The 15941-nt window shown below is 40.2% G+C and overlaps 1 protein-coding gene across 2 annotated transcripts in view; it reads left to right on the top strand.

Moving 5' to 3' along the window:
• The first annotated feature begins 7941 nt into the window (after window positions 1-7941).
• nlgn3a (neuroligin 3a) overlaps window positions 7942-15941 on the top strand; it is a 126994-nt gene continuing 118994 nt past the window's right edge. Inside the window, exon 1 of one of the 2 annotated variants that reach the window (XM_022192173.2) lies at window positions 7942-8359. The gene's annotated coding sequence lies outside the window, so the exon portion shown is untranslated. The remainder of the gene's footprint in view (window positions 8360-15941) is intronic. The other variant, XM_022192174.2, reaches the window with a different exon arrangement.

Genomic DNA, 15941 nt, shown 5'->3' with positions numbered 1-15941 from the left:
GGCTGTTAGCGTTAGGTCACCAATTAGGCAAATGTTCGGGGAATGTGGAATCCCACAGCCCAAAATATCGGAGAGTTTCTGTGTGATTAGTGCCCAGAATTGATAGACAGGTGTACATAGCCAAAGGGCGTGAAAATATGTGTCAGCCATGTTTTGAGTGCATTGAGTACATGTGTCTGAGTTTGAGAAGCCCATTTTATATAATTTATATTGGGTTATATGCGTTCTATGAAGAACCTTAAATTGGATCAGTTGTAAGTTGGTATTTTTTGTCATTTTAAATGTGTTTTCACAGATCTGGGTCCAAAAATCAGAGTCAAAGGATTTGGACAAGTCTTCTTCCCATTTGTGAGTTGGTAGGTGAATAGAATCTGTCTTTGAGAGTAAACTATAAATTTTTGAGAGGTTCTTTTTGTTTCTTGGAGACAGTTTCGCAATATATTTGACAAATTCAGGTGGCTGTAAATCAGTTGGCTGTGGATTAGACTGAAGCGATGGAATTCTACTTGTAAGCGTCTTCTTTACCTGTAGGTAGTGGAGGAAGTTTCCATTTCTTATTTCGAATGTTTGGAATAAGTTTGTATATGTCCTAAATATGTTATCATCAAAAAGGTGGTGGAGGTGGGTGACTCCTCTCTCTGCCCACGTCCTGAAATAAAGAGCTATTTTATTGTTTGCAAAATCAGGGTTGTGCCAGATTGGGGACAGTATGCTGGGTTTTAATTGGGAGCCTGTGACCTCCAATGTTTTCCACCAGGCAGACAAGGTGGAGGCAATCATTGGGTTCTTGAAGCAGGAGTGATGTTTAAGGGCGGAAGTGATAAAGGGCAGGTCAGAGATTTTGATCTGGTTACAATCTAACTGTTCTAGTTCCAGCCAGGAGTTATATTCTACATGTGGATGAATCCATTTGGTGATATACTGAAGTTGGTTGGCTAAGTAATAATACATGAAGTTGGGGGCTCCCAGTCCCCCTTCTGATTTATTCCTCTGGAGGGTGGCCAGACTGATTTTAGCCTTTTTGTTCTTTGAATAGAATTTACCAATGGCAGAGTCTAACGATTGAAACCACTTTGATGTGGGTTTAAACGGAATCATGGAAAAGAGGTAGTTGATTTTAGGTAATATTTTCATTTTAACCGTAGCTAATCGTCCCAAAAGGGAGATGGGGAGGTTATTCCATCGCCTTAGATCATCACAGACTTTATCCAAAAGTGGGGTGTAGTTCAGGTGAACTAGCTCTGAGAGTTTGGAGGAAATATTTATGCCTAGATATCTGATGTTGCCAGTAGGAATAGAATAATTCGAGGTTTGGACTGTGGGATTCCATGAGTTTTCTGTTAAAGGTAATATGATTGATTTTGACCAGTTGATGGAGTAGGACAAGTTCTAGTACATTTGAATGAGAAAGTGTCCTAAAACTTTTGACAGGGGGTGTATGTTGACTGGAAATATCGCAGTCAATTCGATCATGTTTTGTTCGTTTCCCACTTGATGTCCTTTGAAATGTTTTCCCCCTTTCTAGTTCAAATGAGTCCAGGTCTTTTTGAGTTATCTGGCTTCATTAAGCCCAGCAGTACAATCCCAAAGCTGGTTAACAGCTATCTGTGTTAATCACTTTCGGTGGCGACAGATCCAAATCGAATGAAATAAGAGAAGCGATTTATCTTCACGAGGAAATGATGTTGTTTCTGCAGCAGAAGAAATTATACGATTAACGTGGGTTCTAGATGGGGATAAGGAGCGCACTGTAATAGAGTGTTTGGATAACAAAATTGCTGCAGAGGCAGAGAATTACTGGAAAACTGCTGAAAATAAAATAGATGTGTGTTAATAAAAAGGCTCGGCAGCTCTGCAGTGTTAATACTGTCACACTTTGTTGCTTCTGTCCACATAGAAGTAAGTCGCTCTCATGTGATAGTCAGAGGCATGAAAGATTTCTGTGAAGACATTTTGACAATATATCACTAAGAAAAGAAGACAAGGCTGGTTTAGAGAAAGCCTTAAACATATAGGCGACTCGAGGGACATATTACGGGATATCAGGTTATGGCAGATTTTCATTTCAAGCTTTATCTTCTGTTTTCCAGAGTTAGAAGGTGGTTTCCTTCAGGAGACACTGTTCAGAACAACTTATTATTTCGTCTTTTAAAACGTATAGTTTCTTTCCTGCGCAGCTGAAATGAATCTTTATTGATATGCTGTCATCTGAATGTCAGTTGTCCTCTTCACGGTTCTGCTGGCTCTCTTGTCCTGCTCGCTTGTCTTGTTTATTTCGCTTTCGTTTCTTGTATCTTCTGCTTGACATATTTTTCTAAGTTCTGACTGTAACGTATTTGACAGATATGAGCTTTCTTGTTCTGTGCTTTGCTCCTCCACTGTTCTCCTGCAGTCTGTGGAATAATGTCAGTATCATTTTTAAAACAAGTCATTTTAATCGAGTTTTATAGCATCCGGCCGGAGAAAATTGAAAGAAAAAAAAGATTTGATTAAGATTTTAGATTCCTCCGACTGTTGGTAAATGTGTTTTGTGCACTATTTGTAAATTAGGATTGCAAAGAGTTATTAAAAGCTCCTCTGCACTGAAAGCCTTTTTTTTTTTTTTACCTTGTTAGAATGCCCATATGGTGCCTTTTCCTGCATGCTGGAAGACAAATAATCAGCAAAATAAGCAGTTAGAGCCATGGCTGAGCATTTATACCTTCAAAGTGCAGTGTTTCAAAAACATGGATTCAAACTTCAGGGGTTTTACACATAACAAACATCTGGAACCAGTCCTGTCCACTGGCAGAATGGAGCTTTCCTTATCATTTCTCTTCCCTGAAATCAGGTTCCAACTCAAACTTTTATGGCTGAATTAATCCAATTTTGTATCTTGCCATTGTGTAGCGTAGTGTAGTTTTACTTTGTCTCAGCAGAGTTGTAGGTGAGCTGGAGTGCTCAAGCTGCCGCAATGGGGCGGTGCTGCTGGAGAGAGAAGTGTGTAAAGTTATATCTGAGCCCTTTCAAGCAAGAAAGGATCATTTTCATGAAAAAGAAACTAACTTTGATATGCAAAGATAAGTTTTGGGGAATTTAATCAACAACCAGAGAGGAACTTGAACAGTAAAAGCAGTTTCTCATCATTCTAAGAGACTAAATAATTTTCTAATATAGTCAGTATTGCACTCTGAGAAGTAGTTGGTGTCTGCACATCCAAAATCCAATTCCAGTCCCAGTCAGGTCAACCTGATATGAATCTTTGTCTCTCCTGAGGGTGTGATATCGATTGAGACACCATTCATTGTCTTAAAAACTCTCAGTTTTGGTGCAAGAGAAAGCTTCTGGGACTGAATGGAGGCCTGACATGCCTGCATTTTGACACTGTGATGTGCACTCTGGCTGCTAAGGCATAAATATTATTCCCAAGTATGCTTTTGAAGTGACCCATCCAGCTGCCTCAGGCGCAACATTCATCTGTTTGCGACTAAGTTTACTCTCTCCTTGAGGGGGGAAAAATGTCCTTGTGACTGTGAATGATTGGACTGTACCCACCTACATGGACTCAACACACCTCTTATGTCTCGTATGTGCCTCTCGACGTCACACCCTAAAGTGTAAGAACGCTTTAAGATGCATTTGCAGTTTGACTTTTTGGGGGTATTTTTTGTTTGTTTCATCAGCTGACTAATTCATAAAAGTACCGGTGCGTCATGACCAAGCATCTTCCTCCAACATGTCTTATTGATGCATTGCACTCCATTCTGTTTGCGTCCATATCTCCTCTTCTTTATATTTTCTCCGCTGAGTGCTGAATGCCATAATGGCAGCAGTAGCACCAACCCTATGCTGCTGTATAATTAAAAGGTCTCTGCACACAAGAGTGCCATTAACAGTCATGTATGTTGGCTCCCAACACCAAATTATCCCATTTTATTTAAAAAATGAATGAGTGGTTACTTTAATTGCTGACCCCAAGGCTATTTAAACCCCCGCTGGTCAGTTAGTTGTTCTTATTTTCAGTGGTGTGTTTTGAATTGTGTGTTATACCTTAAAGTAGTGCTGTTATTTGCATTTAAACCATCTCTAATTGCATTCTGCACATAATTTATCTTGTGTGTAAATGGCTTTACTTCTCTATCGTCCTGGTAGAGAATGTCTTCTAATGCTGCAGGAAATTTAAAAGGCTGCTATTTAAATTTCCAGGCAAAGGTAACGTCAGCATTATTAATGGGACATATAAACACAAGTAGTGTTCACCAATTTGCTGCACAACTTCACTTTACAGATAAGAAACAAGAATCCTGTATAACAAGAGACGACGTAAACGTAAAGAAACACGTGCAAGAACAAAAGAGAAACAACACGGATGATACAGTATTGATCTCAGTTGGATTTAAAGGCCAATGAAAAGAGATGGGTTTTCAACCACGGCTTAAAAATGTCAATAGAGGGAGCAGACCTATGTGGAGGGATAAACTGTTCCACGGAATATTGTGGCCACTACGAGAGTTTTATTGTAGAATGTTTTTACTCCAGTCTTTTGGTAGTATTTCCATAATGCGTTATGGTTCGAAAAAGCTACATGTCCACTTATATTTGAGAAATGTTTGCAGAAATATTATATGAATGTTGCTTTAAGTGTTTGTTTACTGTACATATAAAACATCAATTCGACATCTACTGCATTAACGTCTGCTCCAGAAGAGGAATTTTACTGAAGCTTTTCTCATTTTTCTCCATCCGAGTCTGAATCTGAGGCCAACATAAAAAAGAACAGAGGACATACTGATTGTAAATGTGTTTGAGGATGGTGTTTAAGCTAAATGTTGCTCCTTCATACAATGTCACTCACCAAGTCAAAGCTTAACACCTGTTTTAGTCATTTTGACTGCACACTAGTAACATAATATATTCTAATAATGTTACAGTGAAATCTAATGGTAGTAATATGATTATTTAAACAATATTTAAAAACCTAAATCATCCATCAGACTGGCGTGTAATCATTTCACCACACATTTTTGTTTTTAAATCGATTTGGTAAAAGAGATGATGGAGAACAGTTTACTGGTCCTGAGTATTGCTCAGTGTTTGAAAACAATTATATAATGACTTCTGTGGCTCTGGAGGAGCTTTGTCAAGCCTGAGAAAATTACTCTGATGATGTCATAGTGGTGTGTAATAGTATGGTTTATAACGGAAAGCCTCCATTACAAACCGGAGGCTGTAATAAAGATGTGGGCATCTGCAAATGCTCAGAGAGTCCACAGAAAAAGCTAGTTGCATTAGGTCAATGCAGGATTTTTTGGAGGCTTAAACCCACTGGGACTGAATTGATTTTGACCATCCGTTCTCTAATCTGTCTCTCACGAGTCCCCCACCTTCATGGAGACTCAACGCTAAATCGCTGATGTTGAAAATGCCTCTGGATTGATCGACTGATTTCCAGTTTTCTCATCGAAATGTCTTATTTGTCACCTTATTTGTCACCAGCTGTGGAGGTGGTATCTAAATATATGTTTTTAAATAGCCATTTTGAATGAAATCCATACCAATGAAAATATATACTTCGCCTAACTTCTCAACTAAAGATTCTCCTAACATATAAATCAGTACATATATGCATATATATACTCTGTGTGTGTGCGTGTGTGTGTACATATGTGTATATATACACTACCCTCCGGTTTTGTTGCCCTGGTTTGTCCTATTACATTGATTATTCAAGCTATAAATAGTGTTCAATGTCTACGTTCAGTTTCAGATTTGGGTTTTGCCTGTGCAGACTGCATCTATAGTTAGAGGTGAAACCAACATGAAAACCAGAGACCTGTCTGTGAGTGGAAAAACAAGCAGGTGTGAAGCTGAGAGAAGATGGAAAATCAATCAGAGCCATTGAACAAACGTTGGCCATAGTCAGTACAACGATACGGAATGTCCTGAAGAAGAAAGAAACCACTGATGCAGCAGTTGAAGACAGAAACATTGTGAGAGCTGTAAAGAAGGGCCCTAAAATAACTGTTAGTGACATCAGCAACAACCTCCAGAGGGCAGGAGTGACGGAACCATAATCTACTCACAGAAGACTTCATGAACAAAAGTGCAGAGGCTACACCAGAATATGCAAACCACTCAATAGCAAGAAGAATAGGAAGGCCAGGCTGGAATCTGCCAAAAAGTACAGAGATGAGCCTCTAAACGTTTTATGGACTGATCAGACAAAGAATAACTTTTACCAAATGATGGAAAGGTTAAAGTTTGGAGAAAGAAAGGATCTGCTCATGATCCCAAACATACAAGCTCATCTGTGAAACACAGTGGAGGTATTATCATGGCTTGAGCTGTGTGGCTTCTTTTGGGATGGATTCATTAATCTTCACTGATTATGGAACGTATGATGGCGGCAGCAGAAAGAACTCAGAAATCTACAGATACATTTGGTCTGCCAATTTAAAGACAGATGCAACCAAACTGACTGGGAGATCCTTCATTGTGCAGCAAGATAATGACCCAGAACACACTGCTGAAAGTTCATCAGGGGCAGGAAGTGGAAGGTTTTAGACTGACCAAGTCAATCTCCAAACTTAAACCCTATAGAGCTGCATTTTACCTGCTAAAGAGGAGACGAAAGGGAGCAACCCTCCAAAACAAACAAAAACTGAAAGAGGCTGCAGTGAAAGCCTGGAAAAGCATCACAAAAGGAGAACGCAAAAGTTTGGTGATGTCAATGGTCACAGGCTTGATGTAATTATTGCAACAAAACACTCAGTGTTATTTACTTGAAACTATTTGAAGTCTATCTGTTCCAATACTTTTTGCTCACCTACAAATGTGGTGTTCCGTGTAATGCTGTCTTCTAAGTTGTGTATCAGATCCAGATGTAAATACATGGAAATAAAGGCTGAAATGTTGATTTCTTGTCTCATATTCATCTTTTGATGTGAAACCCAAATGTTGCAGTCTACGGCAAACATAAAGGAATTGGCCTCAACGTTCCAATACTTTTGGAAGGGTGTGTATATATATATATATATATATATATACACTCACAGTCATATATATACATATGTGTGTGTGTGTGTGAATGTGAGTGTGTATATATACATGTTTGCATGTTTGTGTGTGGAAAAAGACCTCTGGCTTGCATTGAAAAATTGTAGGGAAAAGACAAAAACCTAAGTGCTCTGATCAAATTTCCTATATATAAATATCACCATATTTACACATAAACGCTGTGTGTGTGTGTGTGTGAGTGAGTGAGTGAGTGAGTGTAAAAGACCTCTGAGCTACCATTGTAATAAAAGATATTTATTGAATATGAAAAGAAAATATAGGGAAAAAGAGAAAACATACATTGGATTAAGGCTCATTTCTAGTTTTCACATTTTTCTGTTATTGGCTGTCGAAAATAATAATAATAAAAAAGGTAACTAACTAAATGTTGCAAAATGCTGCAATACCCCAGAGTTAATTTTCTCTAAGTGAGAAAAGCTGGAGCAATCACAAATATTCTGTAATAACTATTAAAGCTTTTAACTAGCCCTATTCAGGATTTACAGAAGTCATCTCTCCTCCATTCATTCCTTTTCTCTGCAGCTCTGAACAGTTTGTCATCTTCTTCTCGAGAATTTCATCTTCATTTAAAAGCGACTTCCCTTGAAAACGCAGCCCATTAACTCTGCAATTTCAGAAGAGAAAAATACACACACACACAGGACCAACTTGCCCCAGGAAGAATGATGCCTCATAGGATTAGCCTGTGTTTTTGGTGAGACACACTAAAGAGCAGCCCATCGGTGAAATGGGGAGAAGAAGAAGAAGGGGAAAAAAAAGGTTATTTCTGATGAGCTGTCAAAGAAGGCAGAGCAGAAGGGCAGAGCATATTTGGGAGGCATAAATCGTCTGCTCCTTTTCATGTATGATGCGTGTGCCCTTGGTTACCTAGTAACTCTCTTCTCCATCTCCATCCGGCGCTCCCGAACATCCTGCTCGGGGCCGCGCCGCGCGCTCCCGCCAAGCTCGTGTTGAGCCCAAGAGTCAAGGCGAAAAGCATCCAAACGCACCAGGAGCAGGAGGAGAGCTTCCCGCTGCGACAAAAAAAAAGAGAAACACAACAGAACGTGGGGAGAAATCCGTGAAAAATGACAGCGAAGTGAGGATAATGAGAGCCGCGATCGCTTCACTGGAAGGTCATTCCCGAAAAACACACAAGCAGTGCGCAGACTATACGGATATTTGGAGTACATAAGCGGCTGCAAGTGAAGACCCCGAAACAGTGAACACACGCAGTCCCGGCTTCTTCTTCTTCTTTTTTTCTTTTTGATTTTTATTCTTATTTGCAGAAAGGCATGGGGGGATTTACATCTCGACAAGGCAGGTGAGTCATTCCTTTATTCTTGATGTGCAATTCCGTTGTGAGTGACTTGGAAAGATGCGTGGTGGATGAGCACAGTTGGATTCAAATTACTTGTATTTCTTCTGGGGGGGAAAAAATCATAAAGAGTGCTATTTTTTAGGGGGGTAATGCAACATCGACGCAGCAGTGGAGCCCGGCACGGAGCGCGTATTACTTCCCCCTCCAAAAGAAAAAAAACGCATTTGGATTTTTGTGACTTGCGCGGACTACCCCGAGTCTTAGAGCGAGAGATGAGGGAGGATTTGGATGCTGGCAACTGTGTGTGTCCTTTTCCTGGCATATGTAGGGTGTTTTTAAAAAGCGCCGCTGCTCTCGGTGCAGTGCAGAAAATAAACGCTTGTGATAAATGTTCCGGGCACTTGTTACTTGGGCATAAAGACGTCTCTTGTGCGTGATGGACCAATGACGCGCCCGCTTTCTCTCTCTCTCTCTCTCTCTCTTCCTCTCTCTGTCTTTCTGCTGCCCGGTGACTTGCATTTGCGCAAAAAAAAAAAAAAAATCAAAACAGGGGGCTCTAAACTTGAAGAGAAATCAAAACAGACTGAAATCCTCCATTTCTGAGTGGAATCTACCACCAGTTTGCAGCAAGCGGCTCCATCTGTTCCGAGGAGGAACAGGATGATATACCAGAGGCATATGTGGGGATCCCCATTTTCTTATTCTGTTTAAGTTTTCCTTGAATAAATGGCCTGTTCAGTCCATTCTGCTATATAAGCCTCAATGCCAGTTATTTAATTCAAAAGAACATCTTTTATTCATGTGTGGATATTATTTCCATGCACCATTCATCACTGAAATCCACTCTTCACCTTGTAGCTTAAAAATCTACCTCATGATGACATTGATGTTTTGACTTAATAAAAGCCTTAGGAGCCACATGGTGAATTATATTGTGTATAAAACATATTCTAATGAACCCCGAGGCCACACATGTCTACTTTCCTTACAAATGTGAAATTCCTGGACACATGGCGCACGCTTAGATATAAATGATTTCATTGTAGTCGGCGCTGAAAAAAGGAATAATTAACTGACAGAGTCAGATTCCAAAGAGCAGAAAGAGGGGAGTGAAAATGTCAAGCAAGAGTTGTCATGGTGATTAGTTGAATAAGCAATGTGTCCCTGAAACCTAAACATTTAGGACATGCTCCAGGCTTTTGATTTGGCATGCATGCCACACCACTGATGAAAGAAGCCTTTAATGGGTAATAATAACGCAGACACATAGTTGCACACATTTTAGAAAAGAAAAGAAAAAACACTGTATGAAATTTGATTAGGACTCTTTGGATTTTGTTTTGATTTGCAGGAAAATCGTGTTCATTCATACTGAATGTGGCTCTTCAGTATCATGTGAAGGATTATGCATGCTGCTGCTGCTGGTTCTGCTGCTTGTGAATTCTCTCTCTGGTCCATCAGTGTTTGTATTCCAGTCCAGCAAAGTGCTATTTTTCAAGTTCCCCGCTGTTTTATATATTTTTTTTATATATTCTTCACTCTTTTTTTTTCTTGAAGTTTTCGGGGGATGTACTTGAGCTGTGTAACAATCATTGCTGCGTAATTTACAACAAACAAAACGAGCTTTGCGTTTCAGCTGTTGGAGAGTAATTACAGAGAACGCCGCTCGATGAATGTGTTGGAGACAGATTACACTGGGCCATCAAGAAGTGGTCAACATGTGATCATTGACAGACTCACACACACACAGAGACATTTCAAAGTGCAGCATTAAGTCTGTTGTTTACCCTCCGAGTCTCAGGATTGCAAAAGAAAAGCTCCATGAGACTCTCTGTCTGCTGCAAAGGTCAGCGAGGCTTCGTCCTGACCTAACGTGAATACACCTGAGTACATCTTCGCCTGACTTAACATGGACGAGCCACTCATTGGTCTGTGGCCCGAGAGGCCTCTTGTTCTTTAGCCTTCAGTTTCTCTTTTGGCGTGCTCCCGTTATTGCTCTTGCATCCAGACACACGGACAGAGGTGTGCCAGCGCATGTGCTCCTCTGTGGATACGCAGAGGTGTGCTGTTGCACATATGAGCGAGGCAGCGGAAGGTTATTTGTGTTTTCTAATATTCTTCATTGCGTCTGACGTGTTGTCTTGAAGCCGCAGGAGCGGGAGCTGAATAATTTCCCAAATGGATACCTCTGACCTTCTGAAAATATGTCCTATCATCGTCTATCCCACGGCTGAGGAGAAGCCTGTCATTGTTCTAACGCTGTTTTTACAACTTTGCAACATCACAGGCACAAAGAAAGAAAAAAAGGGCCAGTCAAATTTTCAGATTTAAAGGTCCCATATTATAATCCTTTTTAACAAGTTAATGCAAGTCTCACAAGTTCACAGAATGAGTCTTTGAAATTCCAGCTCAAAATGGTGCACAGAGCATTGTACAAAGCCTGTACACAATTTTAGCCATGCTTTACACGGACTGTTTCAGCACCTGTGTCTTTAAATGCAAATGAGATGCTCTTGGTCACACCTTTTCAGAAAGAGGATGCTGGTGTAATGCTAGTCTGACTCACCAGATCTAAGATGAAGGTTTAAGCCACCTTCCGTCCTCATTCTGTGCATTTTCATTACTACAAGAACGAAAACGAAAACCTCTGAGTGGCATTTGACCACACTGAAAATCTGAAGTTTAGCTGAGGATTTGAACCATTTTGTTCTTGTGGTAGATTATCATTTGAATGATTCATTTGAATTATTTTAATTAAATTTTAATTTACGTCCTGCAAACAAATGATCCACCAGAACTTTTTCACCTGTTACTATTTTGAGGAAGCCACAAAGCTGCATCCTTTGCTTCACCCCACCTACGGCAACTGTAATTGGTTTACAGAAATACAAACAAGCCAGAGCGTTTTGTTCCTCTATAGCAGAATGATAGTGGTGTGGTGCAGCCAGACCATTATGTTCTACAGAATGGGTTGGCAAAGTTAGACAAGTGCCGTGGATACATTGTTGAAAATGAGGCAGGAGGACCAACACTGGAGTACAACTGTACACATTTGAACCAGAATCAGACCCACAATAACAACAGACTCCAGCAGAACTTTTTACCAGCTAATTGATGAGTGTTGCAACAATGGAAATTTCATTGGCTCGTGCTAACTTCTTCGGATATTCTCACCAGCTGGCAGCTGAAGGAAGCCTTTTATGACGTCCAAGGGGTGTCATGAGACACGAAGGCTTTTTATTTCCCTCATGTGGGTTTTTAGACACACTGGGCACACTTAATTAACTTCAAAAACAATAAAAGAGTTTTTTTTTTTTTTTTTTGCACAATACGTTCCCTTAAAATCAGAACAGTTTTCACCATGTTACAAAACAAGACCTTGGTGTTGGCTGCTGCTCATAAAGATGCACAGTTTAGAAAGGTCTACCCAAACAAGCACAGAGTTTACAGACTTTTTAATCACTTCTTATGTTGCACAAAGAGAAGAGATTCATTTAGAGAGAGAATTCAGGCTTTATATTATTATCAATTCAAATGTAAATGATGCAGAGTCCTTGAGGTTTTTAATTGCCCTACACAGTGGCTCTAGTGCAGAGAGATTTGAAAACACGTAAGGTTAAAAAAAAAGCAGCAAAATCTTTTAAATCCAAGTCAAACTGTGGATCGTGACGTGTCTGCCGAGCTCTCGTTGCCCTTCATACACATGGATGTACAGTGACTAATGAAGGAGGATCAACTTGTCTCTTCTTATTTGCTCAGGAGGATGTGCTTTCGTCATTAAATCATACCTTTTGTGACAGAATTGCTGAAAAATGCACTGATTGTTTTTTTTAAGACTTACTCGAAATGAGCGACAATCCTCAAGATACACTCGTGTCACATTAATTTTAATAATGAATAAGACATATTTGTTAAATCTGTAAAAAGATGAAAGAGTCTTTGTTTGACTAACAAAACGGTTTTGGCCTGAGGCACAAAGAGACGCCTCAAGTCTACTGCACATAACATATTTAACAGAGATATTACATTGTTCATGGCCCAAAAACATCTCCCCTGACTAACAGGTTTCCCTGCCAAAGACCAATGTCTGCTTAGTAAACAAGATTCTTTTGGACATCGGCATTCAAACTACAAAGCAGATGTCACACAGTATGTCTCCGCTCGCTGTCTGCCAGAAGTTATCTACTTATTAATTATTTATTAATTAGACAATTTACACTCAATAGCGCACAGACCGAGGACGAAGCCGGCTGTGTTAAAGTCGGGGACGTAGCCCAACAAGTGACAGCAGTGAGGAGCTATTTTTTGATTGTTTTTCCTTTTTAAAGCAGACTTTTTAAAAAATGCATCACAAGGAGAGAGACAGCGAGAGGAGAGGGGGTGGCGACAGGCATGATAGGGAGAGAGAGTGTCTCTCAGAAGCAAAGCTGTTCTTTAGACTTACATAAGCTTAGTTTGAGATGAAGCTAAGTTTATTTCATTCATGTGGAACATGCAAACAACATAAATGACTTTTTTTTGGCTGTGGCATACAAGATTCAATTTTCTGAAGCAGTGTGTGTGTGTGTGTGTGTGTGTGTGTGTGTGTGTGTGTGTGTGTGTGTGTGTGTGTGTGTGTGTGTGTGTGTGTGTGTGTGTGTGTGTGTGTGTGTGTGTGTGTGTGTGTGTTGACATCCCAGTGACTTTACTTTGAGAAACTTTTGCAGTTATTTGCAGACCGGGATTTGCACACTGTGATGTGATTTGCTTCCCACTAGCATATACAGTACCTCAGATACACGTATAGATTTCTGCAGCTTTGACTGAGACGTGACCGTTCTGTCCTTTAAAGTTCATAGATGAGGCTTGCCAGCTCATTTAAATTTTAAAATAACTGTCAGGAAATTTTTTAAGGCAGAACAGAAATAAAGAAAGAAGCAGTCATTCTGTCCTCACTTGGTGCTTGACGGGGTTGAAGCCCTGCCTGTTTGTTTTTCCGAAAAAGTTCGCCTTAATCCATTTGATTTAAATTGCATTTTATTTCGCTTAAGCCACCCTGAAAAAATACAGAGACAGGTGACAGGGAGTCAACACGTTTTAAATCCAGGGGATGAACCTTGCTGTCCAGGTAGAGTTGATGTGGCAACTCTCCTATCAATTCCTCAGCTTCTTATCCAGCTAAGCAATCGCTAAGCCCTTTTCTCTCCTCATTTTCTTAACATGGAGTGAGTATTGTGTGGGGGTCTGGCAGGACACAGAACGAGGGGCCGTCTAATTCATGGGGTAAATTAGTGGAGATAAGGCCTGAGTCAGTACCTCTAGCCTACCATAGATCCCCTGGGGCAGGCTCTTAAGGAGCTTAGTAAAAGCCTGTCGTATGAAGACATGACATGGAGCTGGCTAAATGGGCTACGTTGGAGTGTCTTCCATCAACCTAATATTCATATATGGGTCACTGTCGTTCAGGCTTTAATCCCATTCAATTTATTCATTCTTGGTTATTAATTCAGAGTTTTAGGAAAATTCAGCACTATGTGTAAGAAAGGTGAAAGAGAGTGTATTAGTGAGGCTCTAATGCAGTTATGCACCAAACTGACAACATTCAGGCCCGCTCATACGACCATGTTGTGTAAGACTTTGAGTCTGTGCCACCAAATCAATAATGAATGCTGGTTTACCCGTAGTAAAAGAACAAGGAAGAACTCCTCCAGAGTCACTGGGTCACATACACTGGGGAAACAATTAGAAGCTTCTTTGCGCTTCACAGTGCCGCAGCTTTTATTTTTTTCTTCTTTTCTTTTTTCCCGCTGCACGCATTTCCCTTAATTTTTCTCTGGGGTCCAGCAGCATGTCTGTTCCGCTGTTGAGAAATTACAGACACAGGCCGCAAAAGTCTTTTCCAGCCAGAACTACAAAAGGCCATGTCAGGTCCTCGTGATATATGTGGGGCCATGTGAAGTGGAAAGCATAGTGACGGATAGGACACCAGTCTTGCGGGTGTGTGCTAACCTCATAATGCTGACAGATTACAGATTTAAATATTTTAAATCTCACAGAGCACATGCTGCTAGTGATGAAGAGAGTGGAAATGACTGCAGTAATGCGAGAGATTAATAGAGATCCTTCCTCTCACTCCCACACACACACACACACACACACAAACTCAAACACACACAAACTTTCTGCTGCTACTGGTTGGCCATCACATACTCACAGACCACTGTTCCACAAGTTGGCCCCTTGTCTCGAATTGCAGTTGCATTTTAATCTTTTGTTTTCCTTTATCTTTTCTCTTTGCCCTTGTCTGGTTCACTTGCACCCAAACACACATATCTGTTATCCTGGCAAGCAAATATTGAAGTTTTTTTTTTTTTTATTATATTTTAGATTTAGCCAAATCAGTACTGACATTGAGTCCAGCATCCGCCTCGTGCTGTTTCATCTTTCTTTCGTTCTCAAGGCAAGTCGTAAATATTGTGGAGGCATTTGTTTTTATTATTTTATAAATCTGCTTTTAGGCAGATTGGGAAGCACGCTTTTTACATGTTTTTGTGTTGTTGTTGTTTTTATTGTGCACAGAGAGGGCATTAGACACAGATATGAATTGTTCAAACCTCTAGCTGTATTGTCTATTTAGCTTCTGATTTTCATTTCACTTTGGCCTCTGTGGAGTCTGAAGACTAGCTGAATATTATCTGTGGGCTTTTTTGGTTTGTCCCTGTGTAGACTACATTATGGTTTGCCAGCATTTTAGAAATACTGTAACCATATCTATGTAGAGAATTTTTGTCATGCCCCCTAAAAGTGAATAATGCGTGATTCTTTTTTAAAATTGAAATATTATTATGCATATTGGTGACAAATTAAAAGGAAGAACCCGAATAAATAAGCACAAAAGCACAGCAAATGCAGATGCTTCCGCACATGTTCACTGCATGGTACAGTTAAGTCAATAATATCTAGTCATACTCTGTAGCATGAATAAAATTGCTGCAGGCCCAGCAGATTCCGGTATTATATCAGGATGGCAAGAGGAAAACGATCAAAGTGACTTTGAGAGAGGGTTCATTGTTAGGCCACAGATGGCAGGAGCTTCAGTCACGAATGCTCCACTGGCTAATGCTTCAACAGGAACGGACACCAAAGTGACATCTGCATTTAGGTGCGTGTGAAAGAAATTACCAAATAGGGTTGGAAATAGTATATGACAGCAGCGTATTTGAGGACCGTGCTGCTCGTGTATTAGTGTCGAAAAACAGCTGAGAAAATCTTCCTCAAGTGACTCAGAATGTTAGTATAGGACGTGGTCCATCTACAATTACACAGAGAAGGATATTATAGTTGGGTTGGAGTGCATAAACCCCTCATTACAAAGATAAATGCTCATTTGGAAGTTCAGTGAACCAGTAAAATGGGCACTGGTCTACAGAAATGTAGATGAAAAGGATGTGGTCAGATGAGTCATCCTTCACTATATTCTCAGTAAGTGGGCGTACATCAAGAGAATGGCACAGGCTGAATGCTTGACCCCTACAATGACAGATCCAGTGGCTCTGTTTTGCTCAGTGGGGCATTTTGTTGCAATGGTTTGGGTCCACTTGTCGTC

The sequence above is a fragment of the Acanthochromis polyacanthus genome, chromosome 10 (assembly GCF_021347895.1).
Source record: "Acanthochromis polyacanthus isolate Apoly-LR-REF ecotype Palm Island chromosome 10, KAUST_Apoly_ChrSc, whole genome shotgun sequence".
NCBI classification, from domain to species: Eukaryota; Metazoa; Chordata; class Actinopteri; family Pomacentridae; genus Acanthochromis; species Acanthochromis polyacanthus.
Note: the sequence above shows the minus strand (reverse complement) of the source record. Positions and strands in the feature narration are given on the sequence as shown.